Source organism: Topomyia yanbarensis, chromosome 3, assembly GCF_030247195.1.
Source record: "Topomyia yanbarensis strain Yona2022 chromosome 3, ASM3024719v1, whole genome shotgun sequence".
NCBI classification, from domain to species: Eukaryota; Metazoa; Arthropoda; class Insecta; order Diptera; family Culicidae; genus Topomyia; species Topomyia yanbarensis.
Genome location: NC_080672.1, coordinates 254,821,959 through 254,844,620, shown reverse-complemented (window position 1 = coordinate 254,844,620; position 22,662 = coordinate 254,821,959). Strand labels below are relative to the sequence as shown.

The 22,662-nt window shown below is 38.6% G+C and overlaps 1 protein-coding gene across 15 annotated transcripts in view; it reads right to left on the bottom strand.

The window, feature by feature from the left end:
• Positions 1 to 22,662, bottom strand: part of LOC131690313 (G protein alpha o subunit) — a 194,925-nt gene that overhangs the window by 152,046 nt on the left and 20,217 nt on the right. For 2 of the 15 annotated variants that reach the window (XM_058975988.1, XM_058975985.1), the window contains exon 1: positions 7,919 to 8,223. The exons of 8 other annotated variants lie outside the window; for them this stretch is intronic. The gene's annotated coding sequence lies outside the window, so the exon portion shown is untranslated. Of the gene's footprint in view, positions 1 to 7,779; positions 7,895 to 7,918; positions 8,224 to 22,662 lie in introns of those variants that run through there. 5 more of the 15 variants (XM_058975989.1, XM_058975986.1, XM_058975993.1 and 2 more) reach the window with 4 other exon arrangements.

Sequence of the window (22,662 nt, the reverse complement as noted above, 5' to 3'; positions counted from 1 at the left end):
TTAGTTGAATTCTAGTCGTTTGTGTCTTGGCTGAAAAGGTAGTGTAACGGCATATGTAATTGTGTCTGGACTAAAACAAGCGTTAGAAGCTGAGACAAGCGTTTCAAGCTTTAGCTCATGTAGCTTTTCAAGTTTTGTGCTTTAGCTTTTTAAGTTTTGTGCTAGGATGAAACGTTCGTGTCCAGACTGAAACTGACAGCATCAAACCAACAACGTTGGATTATTGTTTTCAACAAAAATTTAGTTCGCCCAAATATTAACTAGACGAAACCAAAAACTCAACTAATTTTTTAGTTGAAATTGTGATGAATCGGTTTTCCGTGTGTAAACAACATCGTGAAGCAAAGTGATCGTGGATTTCCCACACTGATATGCATGTTGCATTTTGTGCAGTGGATATTCAACTAAACTAACGTTCCTGATGTGATGATCGATTATCCGTTCCAAAGCTTTCAGAAGAAAAGAACTTAAGCTGATAGGCCTAAAACTCTTGGCTTCTTCATAGCTTGAGCGCCCCCCTTTGGGAATAAATCTAACAGTTATTTCTCGCCATGCTTTCGGGATATACCCGGTAGCAAGACTGGAAAGCAAAATCTTTTTCAAGACATGTTTAAGAATATCAAATCCCTTTTGCAGTAGCACGGGAAGTATCCCATCTTTTCCGGGTGATTTGTATGGAGCAAAGCTGTCAACCGCCCACTTGACCGATTCAGTGGAAACCAATGTGCGTGCTAACGCCCACGAGTCCGAATCACCAGAATGAGATCGGTGAACATTGTTCAACTCCGGATCGATACAACCTGGAAAGTGTGTGTCGAAGAGACAATTAAGAACATCTTTTTCGTCCGTCACATAAACACCATCTCTGGTTTCCAAGGAGTTCATCTGAAAATCATTAGATTTGGAGAGAATTTTATTTAATCTGCTAGCCTCGTTCAGACTAGAGACATTAGTGCATAGGCTTTGCCAGCCAGTCCGTTCTGCAGATCTAAGACATTTCTTATATGCACTACGAGCTGACCTGAAAGCCCTGGAGTCATCACGCTGACGCCGGTTCCATGCTCTTCTCATAACTTTCTTCATTCTTTCAAGCTCAGCCCTCCACCAAGGGGTTCCCCTAGTCGATTTAACAGTACGAAGTGGACAAGCTTCTTCGTAGGATGCTAATATGAATGAGTTTGTCGTATCCACGACGTCATCTAAGTCGTCTAGTTGACTAATTGTTGGAAAATATCCATGAAATTTAGTCGCTAAGTTTTCCAAAAAGAGGTCCCAGTTTGTAGACTTAGGATTACGATATGTCACCACATTGAAGGTGACATCAAAATGCTCGAAAAATATATATTTATGATCGGATAGAGACGGTTCAGTTTCATTTGGAACCTGCCAATTTCCCAGTTCATGCAAAATTCTATCAGAGCAAAGTGTTATGTCTAACACCTCCTCCCTTCCAGACCTCGCAAAAGTTGGTCGGTTTCCCACATTCAGAATATGGAGATTTGTACTACTTATGTACTCCATCAGTTCAGAGCCTCTCAGATTGATGTCTGAGCTGCCCCAAATGATGTGATGAGCATTCGCATCACTGCCGATAATGAGCGGAAGCCCATTTCTGCTACAATATGATACAACGCTTTTGAAATCATCAGAAGGAGATGATTCGTTATGCGGTAGGTATGCTGAACAATATATGTATTTTTTGTCTACGTTTCCGACAGTCAGTGAAACTGTGACAACACAGATATCGCGAGTTGTGAGCTCCGATATGAGACACGCGTCAATAGCCTTATTTGCAAGAATGCAAGCACGAGGCATTTCACGTGGGTTAGTCATGCCTGTCTTGTTGTAAGCAATGAAGGCAGTGTTAAGTAACTTTCCAAAATAGAAGTTTCCTTCATGGAAATACGGTTCTTGAACCAATGCTATGGAAGCTTTACCTTCCTGCATGAGTCGAGATAAATTCATAGTTGCTGTACGTTTATGTTGGAGATTGACTTGTGCTATTCTAACCATTGTTGATTAGAGAACTGTACATTTCATCTCCAACACAAATTGCACAACAACTAGAGGACACCAAGCGAGTTGGGATGTTAACGCATTTAGCGAGCCATATCAGGTTTAAATGGGACATGATCATTTGATTCCCACGATTTGCGAAGAAAATAATGGTCCACTGTGTCAGAGATTCGCATAACACAGCAAGGGCAAAACCCAAAACGCTCCGTGCGCGACTGGCATATTTTAGACCCTCCAGTCATTAAGTCCTCGGCACGGAACTACACCTTGACTTAGGGTCTCCTACTTTCAGTCGCCTCCTACGACATGGGAGCAGGACTCCAGTGGCTCAATTCTAGGCCGGATACCACACGGCCTCTGGGCAGGTTCATCTGTACACATCGAAATTTGATAATCGAAACTCAACAAAACTTCACCGAACTACCATCAGCCGAGAGTCTCAGCAAACCCCCAGCCAACAAAAATTCGGCAAAATTAAGTGGATCATCGGTGAAAAAAAAATCGGTGTGTAGAGTGAACGTTCCGCTGCGTAATGCAGCATACTGGGGAGTTCGCCATTGAGAATGTTTTAAACCCCCTCAACAATTTTACCCATAGCACGGGTCGCATGACACTATGGAATTGGGGTTCCCTGTTTGGTAGATTTTTACCACTGAAACAGGTAGTCCGTAGTGTAATTCTTAGTCGGTTGAAACAACCACTACCGACACTACACGGCTTATCTAGGCTGTTCGGTGAAAGAAGCTGACATTGAAGAACAGCTTCCATATTTAGATGGGCGAACAGCCGCAGAAGGAAGGAAGGATAACGGGAGGAGCGCTAATGGGCTAAGCGCTTATTTAAAGGCGGCGCTGGCTCGCCTTGTCAGGACTGCTTTAGGGCATGTGGTATTTAGGCCTAGAACGTATAGGGCCCACTACCTCGTCCTACCACACCCGCAGTCAGCCCCCGCTGCTGGTTCGGGTCGCGAATCACAACTAGTTGCTATCGCGATTAAGCATTATCCACCACCTATGACCCGCCCGGTTGCTTGCAGCTCAGCTTCCCACGTAGCGTTCCTCCACCACCACGGGGCCCGGGACGATAGCACAAAAGTCGTTCATTTGATTATAATGCAGTCTCTTTCCCGTCATCCTTATAGCTTGCATATTATTTCATTCGGAATTTTCGTTCAGGAAATATGGATAAATGAGTCCTATGTCAACCAATACTATGAAAAAGAAATGATTTAAATTTTCAGGATAAGTATTTAGTTTGTTGGAAACGCATTGAAAGTGTCACTGGGCATAAAATCTGCTTTTGATGGATGGACATGCTCGAAATTACAAGTCTGAATTTTCTGCGAAAATAAATATGTTTCTAGTTACATTGATCATGAAAGGGGTGTAGTCAGATCAAACATGTACTGAATTATCTAACGCCTCTCTACTAATTGTGACTGCCATTGAAAAATCAATTGAATTGTACTCAGTATAGAGCAAAAATGGATAACGATAAGTTAGAAGAAACATTGTACTTGGATCCCCCATCGAGAGTGGGAGACTTCTTTTCCCGGGTCTAATTCGTGGATATTTTTGGGCTTTGATCCATTATTCTTCATAATAGCTCATACCAATACAATGAATATATATTTTAACATCATCACAAAAAAGGTGGTCTTACTTTTCACATGACATGTTTGTGCATGTTTCATTCAAAATTCAATAGAGATACGAATAGTTTAAATAACGCACGTGAAATGTCTCTTTTCAAAATTTTCATCTTCAAACATCCACATTACCCAGTTAAGTTAAATATTTTGCAATCAAAATTGGACTAAACCGTTTTGCGCGTTAAGGGCACAAGACCTAATTTTAATTAAGTTTTGTTTTTTTGTGTTTCGAATTCATCTCGTCAGTAACTAGCACCATCTGAGTGTCTAGTTAGACGATGTATCTAAACTAGTACCCAAATTAGCACTAGTTAGACACAAAAAATTCCAAACAGTTCACACGACATATGTGAACGCCTAAAGCCACATGTCCCGAGTGATGTCTCGGGAAGCAAATATAGCTCTGGTTTGTTGACGAGAAAGCGAAGACGAACTCTTGTCTTTTGGTTCAAGAAACCAAACGCCTGGTATTATGCAATAAAAATTGGACTAAACCGTTTTGCGCGTTAAGGGCACAAGACCTAATTTTAATTAAGTTTTGTTTTTTTGTGTTTCGAATTCATCTCGTCAGTAACTAGCACCATCTGAGTGTCTAGTTAGACGATGTATCTAAACTAGTGCCCAAATTAGCACTAGTTAGACACAAAAAATTCCAAACAGTTCACACGACATATGTGAACGCCTAAAGCCACATGTCCCGAGTGATGTCTCGGGAAGCAAATATAGCTCTGGTTTGCTGACGAGAAAGCGAAGACGAACTCTTGTCTTTTGGTTCAAGAAACCAAACGCCTGGTATTATGCAATAAAAATTGGACTAAACCGTTTTGCGCGTTAGGGGCACAAGACCTAATTTTAATTAAGTTAAATATTTTTCCGAGATAGCCATGAATTTCCTTAATTATAATGTATATAAAAGCTCTGAATAGAATTGAAGAAAATTGGAGTTGATTTAGTTTTCGACTTTTGGTCGCCTGCCTACCCAAAATTCAACGTTTCGGAAGGATACGCCGTTCATCTTGAGGGTGTGAAAATAGTTTTAGTTTTCTCATAATACAAACATTTTGCAAATTTTCTCAGGGCTAGAAATATTTTATTTACCAAGTAGGATGCAATGTTAAACTTGTTATCACGAGTGGTTCTCTTCTACACTAAAATGCAAAAAACTATGTACAGGGTTACGGCAGACAAAACTTTGAAATGGATAAAAAACACGAACACGAAGGAAGAAAGAGACAGAGAGAGAGAGACTGAGAGTGAGTGATAGAAATAGTGTGAGAGAGTGAGATAGTGAGAGAGAGAGGGGTGGCGTTTGAGAAATGGCAAATGATGGTTAGTGCCGTGACCTTATATTGATAGGCATATTATGCGATATATTTATTTATTTACACCCTTATTATAAATAAAGCAACTAGTAATTTTTGCGCCATGCCTTGTACAACTTGCAAAAGAAAGCCAAATTTTTGCAAGAATTTTGAGATTCAAAAATACAGTTGCTCTCGATGATGCCACGAGTATAATTATATGAGAAATCTTTTATCTCACTGCTAGGTAGATTACTTGATGACCTATGAATTAATATGCCCTCCAACATCCACCTCACAGTTGAACACAACGCCTAATCCAAGGGATAAATACATGAACTCTAGAAAAAAATTCACTATGAAGTCTACTCACACATTATTTTGTCCATGAAGAAAACTTATATATTAATTTTTAAGAAATAGTTTATATATTATTAAGGTAATTCACAAAATGTTTTCAGAATCCAATTCCTTGAATCACTTAGATGTGTTTCCATACCCCGAAAATCGGTTTAGTTTACCTCCTAAAACACCAGTAAAGCAATACTATGTATGTTACGGTCTCGTTGTTAGTTAGTGGAAATTGGTAAGCAAAGAACAAAAAAACAAAATGTTTAATATCTCCGCCACTCATTAACGGATTTTGACAATCTATAGCTTGTTTGAAAGGTATTTTTATAAGCTTTCTATTTCAATCTAGTTTGCATTATGTCAATACTTCGTTCGAAAGTTATTCGCTCAAAATACATCACTCATATCTCAAAAAGAGAACAACATATCGAAAAACAAAAATAATAGTGTCAAGTGGGAGCGTTAGGCCTTTCATTTGAAACTAGTTTCATCAAGATCGGCTCAGCCATTGCTGAGATAATTACATGACATTTTGTACATATACGCACACATACAGACTGAGTCGATTGGTATATGAGACTCGGCTCTCCGGGTCTCGGAAAAAGTTTTCAAAGTTTGAGCGAATCCTATACATTTCTTTTGTGAAAAATGTAAAAAACTATAATTACGTTACTAACAAAAATTGATCATGCTATCAATACCGGAAACGGAAACTCCTGCTAGGAAGTGATACGCGGCACCATGTACAGTTTAAAAGAAACTTGTAAACTTCCATTGAATTAGATGTAACAAAATCATCTATCAAATTTAACGAATTGTTACGTACGATATGAGTCACATGATAATGGCGTCATTAGAAAAAATGGCAATCAGCAATACCGGTTATCGAACCATTTGTTCTCTGAGCAAGGTTCTTTTTACTATCTGTGTCATAGCAACATACAGAATCCCGAAAGGTGGTATACGTAAACTTCACCTGAGTGCCATTTAGCACAAGCTCAGGGAGTTGTGGTTGGTAATTTTACAGTTTAAAATATGGAAAATTCTACCATCAGCCCGAAAATCAACTTCGCCATTTGGCAATTTTTAAGCTGCGACATCACGGTATATTGTTTACATAATTGTTTCACAAGTTCGTAGATTGTACTGTTATTATAAAAACAAAAAAAGGACAAGAACATTTTTTTCTGTTATCTAAATCACCGACCTCCAATGAAATTACTAAAAAGTCCAAGATTTAAAAAAGTATTCAATGCATGCCTATGAATATCAAAGAATTCCTACGAACATCAGAAATTCATTGTTCTAGAACTTTAAACAAATTATATGAAGATCAAAAAAGTTCTACAAAAGTCTCAATAAATTTCGATTTAATATGCTCAAGGGAATGCTACTAAATTTAAAAAAAAGTGGATAATTACTTTTGCGATACTATAGTACGCTAAACAATGTGCAGGTGTGCGTATTGAGGTGTAACTATAGTGGAAATGAGTCAATTGCCCTAACTCCAATTCAGGATAACGAAAATGAAATTGATTAGACTAACGTGAAAATGAAAAAGTATATGTTCGGTAGATTTAAACAAAATCGTGACATAGGACATCCACACTACCCTTTTATTCGGTGCAATGATAAAGCATTAAACTGGGACCATTGACCTGAAAATGATTAATGTTGTTGATGTCAAAAACGTGCAACTATTGTTCCAAATTACTGCTGAATCAACTATTTATGAACAGATTACATGACCTATCTGCAATAGACGTTTTCGGTTTTAATAGAAACAATGAAATTATTTTATGGTGTAAATTTTCAGAACTCACAATAATAAACATCGGTCACATTAGAAACTTCATAGCTCACCGAATATTTTTATCTACTTTAAGAAGAAGAACTACCCGTATCCAATAAAGTATTCGATCGGAAAAATACAGAAGACCCAGAAATAGCCTCTTATTTTAATGCTACGATCTCCCGTATCTATGCATGTCATAATTCTGAATGACATGAAACACAATGCTGCTAAGCATCAACTCGATCGAACCACTATATTTGCACACTCACACAAAATACCACCCATCGGTTTTCTCAGCAAACTTCGATTTCGACACGTCATTTTTCGCGCACTGTGCGAACTTCGAACGGGACCGTCTTTGAGATGACGACGACGGTGAAGCGTGAAAACGAAAAAAATCAATACACACGTGTGTGAGTCAGACGAATTGGCAAGGGAAAAAACGAGGCACAGGATCAGCAAGCAATCCTGTGTCAAATAAAATTCTGCAGATATATTCGAAGAAAAATTAGGCACACGGCCGCAACAGTCTTCCGTACAAGAATGGTTGAAGTGGTGTTCGTCGACGTCTACCTCCCACATTGTGCCCTCCTTTTCGTACATGGCACAATATGGGAACGAAAGTCGTATCCTGGGAACAATCATTTCAACAAAGACTTTTCCACTTTCGTCAACAGCAATCCATTTAATCCAACAGCACACTACGAAACACAACACGATTTTCCAAAGCACTTTATTTGCACCATGTCAAGCTTTTCCAGAAACTAATTTTGGTGCTGAAGGTGAAAACACTTTTCTTCTTACTTCTTGTTTTATTTGCTCTCACACAAACACAATTCTTGTATCCGGGGTGAAATCGATCCTAAGCAAATGCCCTTCTTTCTTAGGAACTTCCACCTGCTACAGCTCACTACTCGCGAACATCCAACTGCAAACTATTTTCACCTGTTTGAATGACCAATTGTTGCAAAAAATTTACAACTTTTGCCTGCTGATTACCACAAAATTCTGAAATTTTTCTCAACCATGCAGGAATTTTTCCAATATCATAAGCCACGAGAGAGAACTAAAACAAAACTGGAGCCGCCCTAAAAAGCTCGGTAATGTCGAGCGAGAAAATTGTCCCGAAAGTCCGAGGGAATACGAACGCACGCATGTAGGACCGCCGCGAGAGCGAGAATGAGAAAATCGTCGTGGCACCTGGAGAATACAACAGAACAGAGCGTCGGATGGTCGACAATTTTTGTGTGGCACATATAATTGGAATATCACGCGAGAAACATCTAAGCACTAGCGAGAGAAGATCTCAGGGAAATGAGAGATAGAGAGAGAACGTTGACTGACTTTGATTTATACGCGTGAACATTTGCGGAGTACCAAAGCCACCGTAGATAGTTGAGAGATTTTCCACCCAACCACCCATCTGCTCATTGATTGGTGATAGTGAGTGACCTGCTTGGAACGTTGATTACTGTAGTGGTATGGCACAATGAACTGTAATATAGAACGTGTATGGTCAAAATTGTTTATTCTTCATTTTTCGTTCGGGTGAATCGTGTATACAGGGATCACTTTTTATTGTTTCATGTTTTTTGGATATACACCAACATGCCTTTAAACCCATATGATGATTACCTATAAAGTATATATCACGAATAATGAACGATAATGTCAATTAGTTCTTGAAGAGGCGTTTCGAGCTTCTCTTATAAAAATCCGACCCTAGCTTAGTGACATGACTAAGCTAGCGTCGGATTGCCGCAAGCTTAAAAAATGTAAGCACTTTTTGTGCTTGTGAATAAACCCTGCATGATGTCTCGCAAGGAAAGAAGTTCTAATTAAGCTGATGAGAATTATTAAAACTGAGATTTGGTTCGGTTTAGCAAGCTTATGTCCTATGTTATATTTCTCTTTATTGGAAAAAAGTTAGTTTTTAACCAATTTTTTCCACTAAGGAAAAATATAACATAGAGCATAAGTAATTAAAGTGCATAATGTAGTAATGAAAAGACGCGAAATAGTTCATCCACCCTAATAAAGCTTGGTACATTTTAGCGTACACAAACAAGTTTTTGCAATTTTATTCAACGTGAACAGCCATATCACTGGAATTGTATAAGCACAAATAATTTCTCAAATGTCTGGACAAAATACCAAATAATGTTGAATTAATTTAATTATTCGAAAATATATAATATGCACAAGCTCAAAAACTTGACTTGACTTGATTGTTATATTCCGTTCGATTTTGCATGAATTCGTATTTTTTCGGTAATTTAAGAAAATTCATAGAATTTCCAATAAAAAGGAGTAGGTATTACTGAAAAAATCGAAAAAAATACAACAAATTTATCCAACTTCACTCCAATTTTGCCCGAATTCCAACCAAATTGTTGTAATTGGCCACTCTGCATGCTTTATTTTCGAATCATTCAATAATTCTGGTAACAAAATTTATAATTTTGTTTTGATTTGTTTCTGCACAGCCCTTAAAAGCATAAGAGTCCCATATGGATTTTTGTCGAAAAAGAGTTATATGTTGGATTGCATTCTGTATCTGCACTGAATCACAATGCACAAACAAGATTTACAGGTTTGGTTCGAAAATATCGAAAAAAATTAAAGGGTTGTGTACAGGACACGACCACGGTGACATTAAAAATGTAGCTTTTTTCAAGTGCGTGCAGATGAATTTTATCTATCACATCTATTAATCAATCAAGTATTTCACTAGGTGATTGGCATTATTTGGCTGATCCATCTAGTAAAAATAGGCTGGTCTGTCCAAAAAATATATTCAAAAGAAAAGTTCCATATTGAGAGCTGTGATAAGGAAGCCCACGCCCGCCAACGAAAATATACAGATTCTCCATGAAATATGAAATTTCATTTTCCATTTAAATTTTCAATAATGTACTAGTGAACTTAAGTAAACAATCATAAGTTTAAGTAATTCTTGATCGATTAGTGGTGGAAAAAATGAAATTATTTGATAAATTACATTGTTATGCAACGTTCGCACTACCAGTTAAAACGGGTTTTTATGCTATCTTGGTGACATTTTTCTTGTTGCTAATTATTAAAACGTGTTATAACTCTGTAGTGTAAACATTGTATTATTAAACCAATTCTGCAGCGTTTTATGTTATATAGGTGTTTTATGTGGTAATAGGGCTGACATAATTATATATTACATATTATCTTCAGTACAGCGGCTTCATAATTTAAAACAGATTTATTTTAAAATTTAAATTGGTATACCTAACCGTTCTATTTGTTGTATACTTTGAAACGCGATTAGAACTGTGTTTTAAATACATAGAGCAGGACAGATACGATGCAATTACACTCAGATTTTGCACGCAGGGGATACAGGCCGTGTAAATGAAAACCGCGTAAATTTAAAAAAAACGCGTTAATGAAAACCGCGTAAATTTCAAAATCCGCGTAAAAAACCCTGAGTGTACTCTCCTATATAAAATACTACGCTGCTGAACAGTGCAGTAACTACAGAAGCACGTTGTCAGATACCTTGCTGATAAAAAACATATAACCGAAATATGAAACATGAAAACCAATAGGCTCTTTACCCTACGCAGCTACAAAGCGCCGTAAACATGGATTAACAAGTTACAACGCACACGCATGCATAAAAATAAATATATTTTTTTCAAACGCAACACTCTTAAGCAGCACACACCGTATTGAATTAAATCCAAACCACCTCGCCCACCCACTTTGCAAATCATTCTGTGACACCATGCTGGTACCCGAAAAATCCACACACGGCCACTGCTGCCGAAAATGCATAGCGCTTATTGTAGTGCCCAGACGCTGCAGCTATGATCTTACCCGTTCGACATAAGAACAAAAACTGATTCAAACGGGTACGCGTCACCTCTATTTATAAACTAACCGTATATGGTTTAGTCACTTAGGTGCGAGTGTGTGCAAATGCCAACGTTACCGAAAATCGATAGCGCTTATTGCATCGCCCGGAGACGATGTTGCTCGTATGGAATAAGAGCAACAACTGATTTAAACGGACATGCGTTGCTTCTATTTATGACTTTTTGTGTTTCATTGAGCAACTAAGCTGCCCTCTCTTGACGGCTGTGTCTGAGAAATCTGCCTCACGAATGGTAATTTTCCCGTTTTTCGTGAACTTTTTAATTTTACCAATTTCCAAAAGTCTACTTTTATTGGGGAGATATTAAATTATTACCAATATTTAAGTTAGGTGTTTCTGAATCGGTTGGTGTATGAATGATTAAAATCCATCTAGTAATATCGGAGTTATAAGCGTGCAAACCTTACATAGTTTCGTTACATGGGAGATAGTTTAGATTTTAGAATGACACCTAGCCCCAGATAGTGGAGTAAGACATTTTTAATGTCAAAATACCAAAACACGGTTGTCCCATCCATAAGGCTCAATGAGAATGTAAATCTTCAACATCGTTTTTCTCGGCTTGCTGTTTTTCAATATGGGACTCTTATGGGCAGGCTGCAGTTCTAAGTGATCTTTGCATAAATGTTAAAGATAGCTACGCCCAAGGTGATTAGAGTTCTAAGGTGATTCGTCTTTAGCAGTAACTAGGTGAGGAGTGAGGTAAGCGTGCAGCAGACTGCGGGGAAGAAAAATGACAGCGAACAACTTTGTTTACCTACTGAAATCCAAGCAAACATATGGAGAGAACTAGTAAACAATGTTGGTATCTGTCGTTTCTAAAACCAACATGGCTGATCGGCATTTTTGAGAATCGTATCACCTGAGAATAAAAACTCCTTGGCTACGCCTTTGGAACCTAATAACATCCATAGTAAATTGTCTGGTGACGAAAGCAACTGTAATGAACCCTGGGAGGGAACAACTTCTGCTGTGCCTAGAAGTAATAAAAAGGAATTTCCATTCCTAAGCTTCGCTGTAAAGGCCAGAAGGTATCTCTTCAAGGTCCTCCGAAAATAACTACTCGAGGAAGAACTGGGGCAAAACCGAAGCAAGTCGCTCCCGGTCTCAGAAACCTGAGCTCAGAAAAGGAGTTCCCAGCACTTATAGGGACATCAAAACCCCCAAGTGTTCCCATATCTCAACCAGAGAAAGAAACCAGCCTTGGCTCAATAAATTTCTTTGACATTGTGGACCGTATTTTTACAGCATTATGTATTTCTGACCTTCATAAAAGCATCTTGTTAAACTTTCGCCTCGCAATAAAAAAATTTGGTGCAGTTCACTGCGAAATCGCCACTACTATCAGCGATTGAATCCTTCGATGGCTGGAATTGCAGAAGCATTACCCCGAAAATCGACTCCTTAAAAATGTTAATAAATAATTTGAAATACGACTCTTTTGCATTATGTGAAACATGGCTTACTCCAAAAATATACCTCAACTTCCACAATTTTAATATTATTCGCTTGGATCGAGTATATTCTTACGAAGCAAAAGTTGCTTCTCCGCATCAACTTCCATTCGACACCAGCCATTAAATTTGTCGCTTGCCAAACCAGAATTCAAGGCAAAGACCTTTGCATTAGTTCAACCGACATTCCCCCAGAGCCTCAGTTAGCCTCCTACGGCTTGACGATATTGCGAAACTTCTCCTCGCACTGAGGCTAGCTTTAGGTGATTTTAACTCCCACGGTACGGCATGGGGTTGCCTTCATGACTAATCGATCTACCTCACTCCACGAGCTTTGCGACAACTTCAACATGACCATTTTGAAAACGGGTGAAATGACACAGATTCCTGCCCTACTAGAGCGTCCGAGCGCCTTGGACTTGTCCCTTTGCTCGACATCGATGCTGCTAGATTCCATGTGGAAGGTAGTCTGTGATCCCCACGGCAGCTACAACCTGCCGATTGTAATTAATATTGCTAACGGTTCAGAGCCGCCGAATGCAATCAATGATATCAAGAAAAATCGAGACCACATAAGAGATTCCTCTGGAGGAAGAGTACGAGTTTCTGGCTGGTTTGATTCTCGATAACGCGATTAAAGCTCAGACGAAACACGCACTAGACGCGAACTCTCGCGGGCGTCCTCCCAACCCATTGTGGGACAAAGAGTACTCAGACGTATACGCGGATAAGATCATCCGGGACAACGGGTTATCCACTATCTATCGACATGTTAGATGAGGTTAGATGAAACGAGAATGAAGAGTTGGATGAAAACCAAGAAACGTAGCTACTGGCGCCGAATCGTTGACGGGCTAACGAGAGAAACATCGATGAGTACTCTTTGGGGTACGGCCCGGCGCTTACTACACCAAAACAGTACTAATGAGAGCGTGGAATATTCAAACCGTTGGATATTCGATTTCGCCAAGAAGGTATGTCCAGATTCCGCCCCGGCAAGACAGAGTATCTTGTTAAAAAATCTGCTAGGCTCTGATTATTTAATGAAGTTCTTGTGGGTAACATTGTCCCTCATGACTGGAGGCAAGTGATGGTCATCGCCATCCAGAAAGCAGGAAAATCAGCCTTTGATCACAACTAGTATCGACCAATTGCAATGCTGTCCTGTATCCGAAATTCGAGAAAATTATCTTCTTTCGCCTCGACAATTGGGTTGAAGCAAATGGCTTACTTTTAGATACACAATTTGGCTTACGCAAAAGCAAAGAGTCGTGCTCTCAACAGAAATTCAAACGGCCTATGCTAACAAAGAGCAGATGGCATCAGTTTTCTTTGATATTAACAGGGCTTTTGATTCAGTTTCTATCAAAATTCTTTCTGAGAAACTACACCAGCATGGACTTTCACCGATTTCAAACTTTTTGCTAAACTTGTCTGAAAACACATGCATTTTTCGCATGATGATTTATCGACATCATAAATTAACTCATGTCGTAGCCTCCTTCTCTACAACTTTTACGTGATTGACATTGAATGTCTTGTCAATTCCTGCACACTAAGGCAGCTTGCTGATGACGGTGTAGTCTCTATTACAGCTGTCGATCTGCTGTGACCATTGCAGGATACCTTGAACAATTTGTCTGTTTGGGCCCTTCACCTGGGTATCGAGTTCTCCATATTCAAGGAAGCGTGAACCAGCGCAACTACAACTTCAATTAATGGGGCAAACTTTTGCTCAGTTTTAAACTTTCTGGTCTGGTTCGACTCTAAAGGTATCTGGGGATGTCAAATTGGGTGTCTGAAACAAAAGTGCCAACAAAGGATCAACTTTCTCCGTATAATAACCGGAACATGGTGGGGTCAGGCTGTATCAATCAACGATATTGTCGGTGATGGAGTTCGGGAGTTTCTGTTTCCGCTTCGCTGCGAACATACATTCCATCAAACTAGAACGAATCCAATATTTTCGTTTGCGTATTGCTTTGAGTTGCAAGCACTCGATTAATATGATAAGTCTAGAAGTGCTAGCTGGCGTCCATCTGCTGAAAAATCGATTTTGGGACCTTTCATATCGATTATTCATCTGATGCGATGTCTTGAACCCTTTAGTAATTACAAATTTCGAGAGGCTTGTCGAGCTCAATTCTCAAACCCGATTCATGCCCTTGAACTTCGATTACATGACACAAAATATGAATCCTTCTTCATATTATCTCAACCGTGTCAATCTCCCTCATGCTTCTGATCCAACTGTATTCTTCGACACATCCATGAAAGACGAGATTCGTGGAACCCCGGACCACATACGTCCGCAAGCATCTTTCATAGTAAATTGCGAGAAGTCGACTGCAGCAAGATGTTTTATACCGACAGGTCGAGCCTCGGCGGCTCCACTGACTTCTATTTATTCAATCAAAACCTAACCGTCTCATTCAAACTCAATGATCCTGCTTGAGTTTGTATCGCAAAACTTGCTGCTATAAAGTATACCCTTGAGATTACCTTAGTTTGAGATCCCTCGCGTTGCTCCATCCTAGGTAATGAAGAAGTAGACTTTTTAGCTAAGGCGGGCGCTTTAGAAGGTGATATCTACGAAAGATCAATCTACTTCAATTAATTTTTCAATATCTCTCGTCAGAGGACACTAGAAAGTTAGCAGACATCTTGGAGCAATGGAGAGTTGAAACGGTTGCTACATTCTATCATCCTGAAGGTATCAACGTAATCTTGGTTCAGAGCAGTTGATGTGGGTCGGGATTTCATTCGTGTGATGTCTCGGGTCATGCCAATCACTACGCGCCAGACGCACATCTCTGACGCATTGGGTTCGCAAATAGCGGTATCTACGCTTGTGGCAATAGCTATCACGATATCGAACATATTGTCTAGGCATGCGCCGAGTACTATTCTGCCTGATCTCAACTATTGGATTCCCTTTGGGCCCATGTAAGATCACCCAATGTGTTCGGTTCAGAGTGATTGCATAACCTTTCTATATGAGAAAGGCAAAAATGTGGTAAGTCTAAAAAAATCAAAAATTTTCTTTTCGAGATTACATTAAATCTGAACGTTTCATGCATTTTAAATACAAATACAAATTCGATTTTGAAATTTTGCTTAACTCCTCTCTTGGAGCATTTTCCAGTTCCGGCTTATATTGCATCAAGAACCGTCGCTACGCGTCATAGGAGGGCAACCCAAGCAAATTTTCATGGGTTCAAAAATATACAACCCTATAAAAAGACCATGATACACCAGAATATGTTTTTATATGGGATCTTCCGGACCATGGTGATCATGTTATCATGGATCTCACCCATTTCAACACTAATAAAACACCATGCAATGGGAGTGAATTTAGACTACACACTTATACTACGTTCACACTACGAGTTAAAACGTGTTTTAACGCTATCTTGATGACATTTTTCTTGTTGCTAATTATTATAACATGTTTTAACTCTCTAGTGTGAACATAGTATTAATTTGAATTACTGGGTACAGTACAATTTTACTGGGGGTTTGAACAGCAAACCGTTCGGTAATCAGTTCAGTAAATCCATTCGGTTACCAAACTCTCCGCAATACGTTCTATCCAAACGTCAAAAAATACTGGTCAGTCAGCAGTTTCTTCTGAAAATGGCGACTTGACAGATGATTTACTGTACCTGTTTTGTAACTTTTTGACAAGGTTCGGTAAAGTTGGTAAAGTTTTGCCGAACAATCAGTCAGTATTTACTTTGCATGTACCGAAAAAAGCAGAAGTGCTGATACATTCAGTGAAAAATATTGCGGATTTCAACAAAATATTCGAAAAATTACTGAAAATTGCTAAAAAATAAAAACCTTACCGCAATTTTTTTAAACAAATTGCTGACAGCTCCGTAAAAATAACACTTTACTGTGCAGGTCGTCGAAAGAAATTACTGAACAACTTTTGTCTGACTTAGTGTGTATGAGCATGGGGGTATTATGGGCTTCTCGTTTGCTCGGGAATGTGGTACAAGAATCTTTGGTTAGTCATTATTGATATAGACTGGCAAATCAAAGTAATTTTGCACCCATTTTAATTAGTTTGCATCATTTTGATATCATGGTGGTACCAGTTTATGAGAATTTGCTGTGGTGCCGCACTCTTCAATCCTTAACTGCGGAACCTGAAGTCCAATCAATAAAAAAAACAATAGCAGTCGATTGGAAGGTTGTACATTTAATTTGAGACTAAATTTGACACACAGAAGTGACATTTTGTCCACAGACACACATACATACATACACAGACATTTTCCGATCCCGACGAACTGAGTCGAACTTTCTATATGAAAAAGGCAAAAACATAATTATCATCAATTCAGTTTCATATTTGTTTGATACCTGTGTGTACCGATTTTATAGTTAATAGATTAAACCGTGGTCATATCTAGTAAGCAACAATTCCTTTTTTATAATTCTATGATCACTCCCACCGGTGCGGAATTAGTTAGTTCTGCGGTTTGGAAGATTTTTTAACGGCATCTCACTTTTCACTTCCAACACGGGTAACCGCAACCGCTGTAGGATTTAAAAGTAACTCGATCTAATCCCCATTTGGCCTATAACAACATCACCCTCCGCCTGAGCAACAGATTCGGTTCACTCGCGCGACAACGTCAGCGCATGTCACGAGATACAGAAATGAACTGCCGCCTAAAATGACGGTTTTCCATTCATTCATTTGTCGAGTTTTGGCTCTATAGAGTCGTATGAATTAAACGTCATCATCATCATCATCATCGATTGCACTGCAAGAGCGGCGGTTATCTGTCACTACATTCATGCTGTTCCTGGCTTATGATTGTCGTAAAGTGGCCACAGTACGGAACAGTGTTCCCCTCACCCAACTTCCGGTAAGTAGAATGTCAGTTGTTGGGGTGGCTGACTGCCTAACTGGGGCAGAACGGGCGCGTTTGTTACTGGAACTACAGCAATGTTGACAGTGGTGATGGCGGTAACTTCCACATACCTTGGACACATGCGACTATTCGATGGAAGCATGTGCGTTGGAAGTGAGATGTTCGCTTTAGATTGGTACTGCCCCTACAAGAACAATGACAGCGTTTGTATAAATTCATACGGTATTATTTTCAACATCTGCTTTTTTCAACATAGAAAAATGTAACTTGCGTACAGTATGCAGATCAGCAGACAGTGTCAACAGGCGTCGAATGTGCTCTTTATGGCAGCCAATCTGATTTAATCTCATTAATTTGCAAATAAATAATTACTCCTGTAGTTTTACTTTTTGCAAACTATATCGATTTCCATGCGACTTCTAATGACCAGTAGAGGAACTGGGGGTACGACGGATATGTTATGAATATTCTCAAACATAATATAGAGAAACCATGTTTTTTAATACTCCATGTTGGTCCATATGTTTGTTTTCGAGTGGCCAAGCGGATTATTTTGCAAAATTTTATAAGTGGGAATAAGACGAACAAGTTGGGGATATGATGATCAGAAAAGAAAATATCAAAATTTATTCTTTCCAACGGATATTTTAGAATAGATTTTAGTTCTTCTTTGAATGTATGTTTAATTCGAGGCGAAAAATATTATCTATTTTCTAATAGACTTTCTGCTGTTCTCATAATCACTTCCAACGATCAAGAATAATAACTTATGTATTCAATATGCTATTGGTAACATCACGGCGGATAATATAAAGCACTTTTCTATGGGCTTGATCATTTTTCATAATTTTGATCATAATTATCATTATTGTGTCACAATCTTGATACCAGCATACCAAATAATACGGGTGCTCTGGATAATGACCGAACATTTTGCAAATTTCTAGACAGTTCGATTTTGATCTGCTATTTTCAGCCACCCAAGTCCCAGCTTTCCTGTCGCACGGCCAAAGTACCTTTTGGACGTTCTAGGAATTCCATATTTAGCATTAACGGACATCCATCAGCACAGAATACAGAAAGCTGGACGGTTCTTCAAGTTTGACGATTAGATTTTCGTTTTTATACGAAAGGCTTTCCTATAAGGATGAATCAATCGAATTATTCAATATTATTTGTCTAAGCACAGCTGTACACATGTTTTGTAAATGTTTGGCCATATTCCCTCATAATCTAATTTACCTAGCCTTTTGCCTTTTTAATATAGAAAAAGATGTCACTTCATATAATAAATAATAAATATATAATCAAAATAAGAGGAAACAATCGATTTTTTTTCACTTTGATCCATAAAAATGAAGACTGGGAAATAGGGCATTGCAAAAAAAAATTTTTTTTGAATTCTTAAAGCCCCCCCCCCCCTCTCATATTGTGACAAATGTCAAAGAAAGCTCAGATGCCAAATTTCACATCATTTGGACAATTCTAGACCCCCGCCCACTTCGATTGAAATTTTTGAAATTGGTGCTATGGGAAAATGAGGAGGAAAAATATGTTAAATGCTATAACTTTTGAAGTAGCAATCAGAAAATTACAATTTATATCTCTTTTTAAAGGAAATAACCTTAGTATTAGAACGGGGATATTTCTGTTTCCATGAAAATACGGGAAAGTGGGGTACTGGGTAATTTTGACCCCAAAATCCCCTACTTTTTTAATTTTTCTGCTCCGTTGTGCAAACCATACATATTTTGCTATTTTTCTAATGTTAAAAAATCTCAGAAATCGAAAGGAACCATTTAGACCTTTGTCCGAATACGAGAAGTTGGGGTTATAGGGCCTTTTGTCATTTATATTAAATTTCATCATTTTCTCGTGCATATATCTCTATTATTCTTCATTAAATTTTCATAAATTGTACCTTGTTCAACGTGGAAAATCCTTAGGAACAAAATAAAGATAGATTCGTTACCGGAAAAATTCAGAAACATCAAATTATCTGACATATAGTCTTGATTTCACATTTTGATCATAAAATCGCACATATTAACTCCATTTAACAACAAAATTCTTATTTAATTTACTATTTATAGTAAAAAATGCACTTAGAAATCACATGAGAGAAGTTTCATAGCTGGAAAAATAGGTGAAATTGAGGTATTAGGACATTTAATGAAAAAAATATGGTTTGTAGAGTTAATGTCAAAAAATTTTATGTTATTGAATTTTAACGCAAACAAATCTGTTTTTGTTGTATTTCTAAGAAGTTTCCACGTTGAACAAGGTACAATTTATGAAAATTGAATGAAGAGTAATAAAGATATATGCACGAGAAAATGATAAAATTTAATATAGAAGACAAAAGGCCCTATAACCCCAACTTCTCATACTCGGACAAAGGTCTAAAAGGTTCCGTTCGATTTCTGAGGTTTTTTCACATTAGAAAAACTGCAAAATATGTATGGTTTGCACCGCGGAGCAGAAAAATTTAAAAAATAGGGGATTTTGGGGCCAAAATGACCCAGTACCCCACAATCTCGTATTTTTCTAGGAACAGGAATATCACCATTCCGATACTAAGGTTATTTCCTTTAAAAAGAGATATAAATTGTAATTTTCTGATTGCTACTTCTAAAGTTATAGCATTTAATATATTTTTCCTGCACATTTTGCCATAGCACCAATTTCAAAAATTTCAAACGAAGTGGGCGGGGGTCTCGAATTGTCCAAATGATGTGAAATTTGGCATCTGAGCTTACTTTGACATTTGTCACAATATGAGAGGGGGGGCCTTTGAGAATTCAAAAAAAAATTTTTTTTGCAATGCCCTACTGGGAAATTACATTCACACAAAGATGCGCGACTGATTTTCAATGTTAACTGAATCTTTACACATTTGACAGTAGTCAAGGCTGGCTGAGTGTTTCATAATTTAAGGATATCCTTAGTGATAGGATATACACACATATAATTCATATGAATTCTCATAGTTATATACCATGTGTCCGTCTTACCCCCCTTTCCGATTTACGTCTCGAATCATTAAATGAGATCGCAGGTAGAGGCAAAAACTAAACAGATTTACTAAGCACGCGATTTTCGAAGGGAATATAAATTGGGTGTAGACAGTACACCCTGCTAAGCATTTATTCATATATAAGTACATTAATAAAATGTACAAACAAACATTGTTTTGGGGATGTTTCCATATGACGGGTGTGCCAAAAGGGAGACAGTATGAATGCGAAACGAAAATAAAAATAGCCGACAGCTGTGTATATAAACCTATGGAGAATGTAGATGCAGTCGTGTGAAAGCTTGTAGCTGATTTTAGTTCACCCTGGCTCATAATCCTGTGATCATATGTTCGAAATTCATCCAAATAGATTCAAATGGTGAAAGGTTCGGATAAAATTCGCATTCTAATAACAGAAAAAATCAACGCAAAATATGGCCAATCACCTTTGGATAGAGTTTCCCATCGGAACCGTCAAATCCACGGAATCTTGGATCGAACCAGTCCCACTGACCTGCATGCAACAATGCGAATAACGTATCGTCAGTACACAGGTTCAATCCGCGAGTACAGGTAGCATCACTAGATAAATTAAATTTGGTTGTATGCTAGATTTTGTGATTAATAAAGTATACGGGAAATTGAAGAAACCAGGAAAATAACAAAGTTGGTTAATGTATGGTGAATGGTCTGTCCGTTTTGGGCCGTTCACGAGTTATTTGAGAACAAATTTGGCGGTTTTCCTGACAACAAACGTCAATATCTCCAAAACTGTTCAAAATTTGTCAATCACAAATTTGTATTGCATTTGATGTGATAGTTTCTTGGAACATTTTAAGCTTCTTAAAATCAGGAAAGAAAGTTTTTTTTCGAGGGTTGTCCTACTGGAGCTGTAAAGCTAGGTTCTCGGAAGGGCTCCGCGTCAGAATCACATACTACAATTTTCAGACGAGACAGGCAATGGCGCCCAATAACCACTGCTTTAGGCAAATTGTAGCGGGCCGTGATTCCGAATGTGATATAGGGATGGGGACTTGCGATCGCGTGTATCATAGCGAAGGGCTCGAGCATTTGTACGGTAACGTGTTCGATCGTGTGTGTGTTTGTATGTCGCGTATGCTAACGTGTATGTAACTTCGCGTGTACAAATTCTATTTTATAACCGTGTGTGTTTCGCTTATTCGCGTGTGTTCTAGAATGATCGCGCGCGAACCATGAATCTGGTACTTGATTTTTCGTGTACGGTTCAGATTCTAGAAGAAAGTGGGTTCTTCCATATCACTAGAGTTCCCAGTCATGTCGCCGTAGAACGTGCGCTCTAGTGTATATGAGCTTTATTTTTTGATTGGTCCAACTAAATGAATGTATGAACCTAAGTTGCTAGAATGAAGAGTAAAGATTTCCAGACGTGACCGATTCATGATCTCGCGCATTTGCGGGTTCGCGTTTAGGACCGCGTTTGTAACTTTGTAAGTACTAAGACGTTCACATTATTACCGGAGTGTTATCAAGTTTGCGCGATCGCGGGCGTAGGTGTGCGTAGATGATCGCGACGGGTTAAAGCTTTCGTATGTTGACGTGTTTGTCGCATGTATAAATTCGATTTTGTAACCCTGCTGCCATTCATATATTCGCGTATGTTCTTGGATGGCCACGTGGACCGTCATGCTGATGTTTAGTTTTCGGTGTACGTATCATATTCTGACAGGGAGTGAGGTACCCCATATCACTAGAGTTCCCGGTCATGTCGCCAGTGTCTAGTGAATATGGAAGTTATTTTTCTTAATTTTTCAATTTTATTTTATTTTTTTGTTTCTTTTTTTATAATTAACATGGAGCTAGATTGTTGGTACCGAGGATAGAGACTTCCGGACGCGGGAGTTTGTAGGTTGACACCTGAGATCGCGTTGGTAAGTTTATGAGACGTTCACTTTATCACCGGGGTGTTATCATGTTTGCGAGTTCGTGGGCGTAGGTTGCTTGGATAATCGCGGGGGGCTCTAACGGTTGTATGCTGACATGATTTTGTAACATATTTGCGAGTGTTCTTAAATGGTTGCGCGAACCGTGAGTCTGATTTTAAATTTTCGGTGTTCGGTTCAGATTCTAGCAGAGAGTGGGTTCCCTTACATGGCTAGGGTTCCCGCTCATGTCGCCATGAGACGTGTTGTCTAATAGGTATGAGCGTATTTTCTTAATTGGTCCAGCTGAAGGCATGGACCTAGGCTTCTAGGATCAAGGATGGACTTCCGGACGTGACCGATTCGTGATTGCGT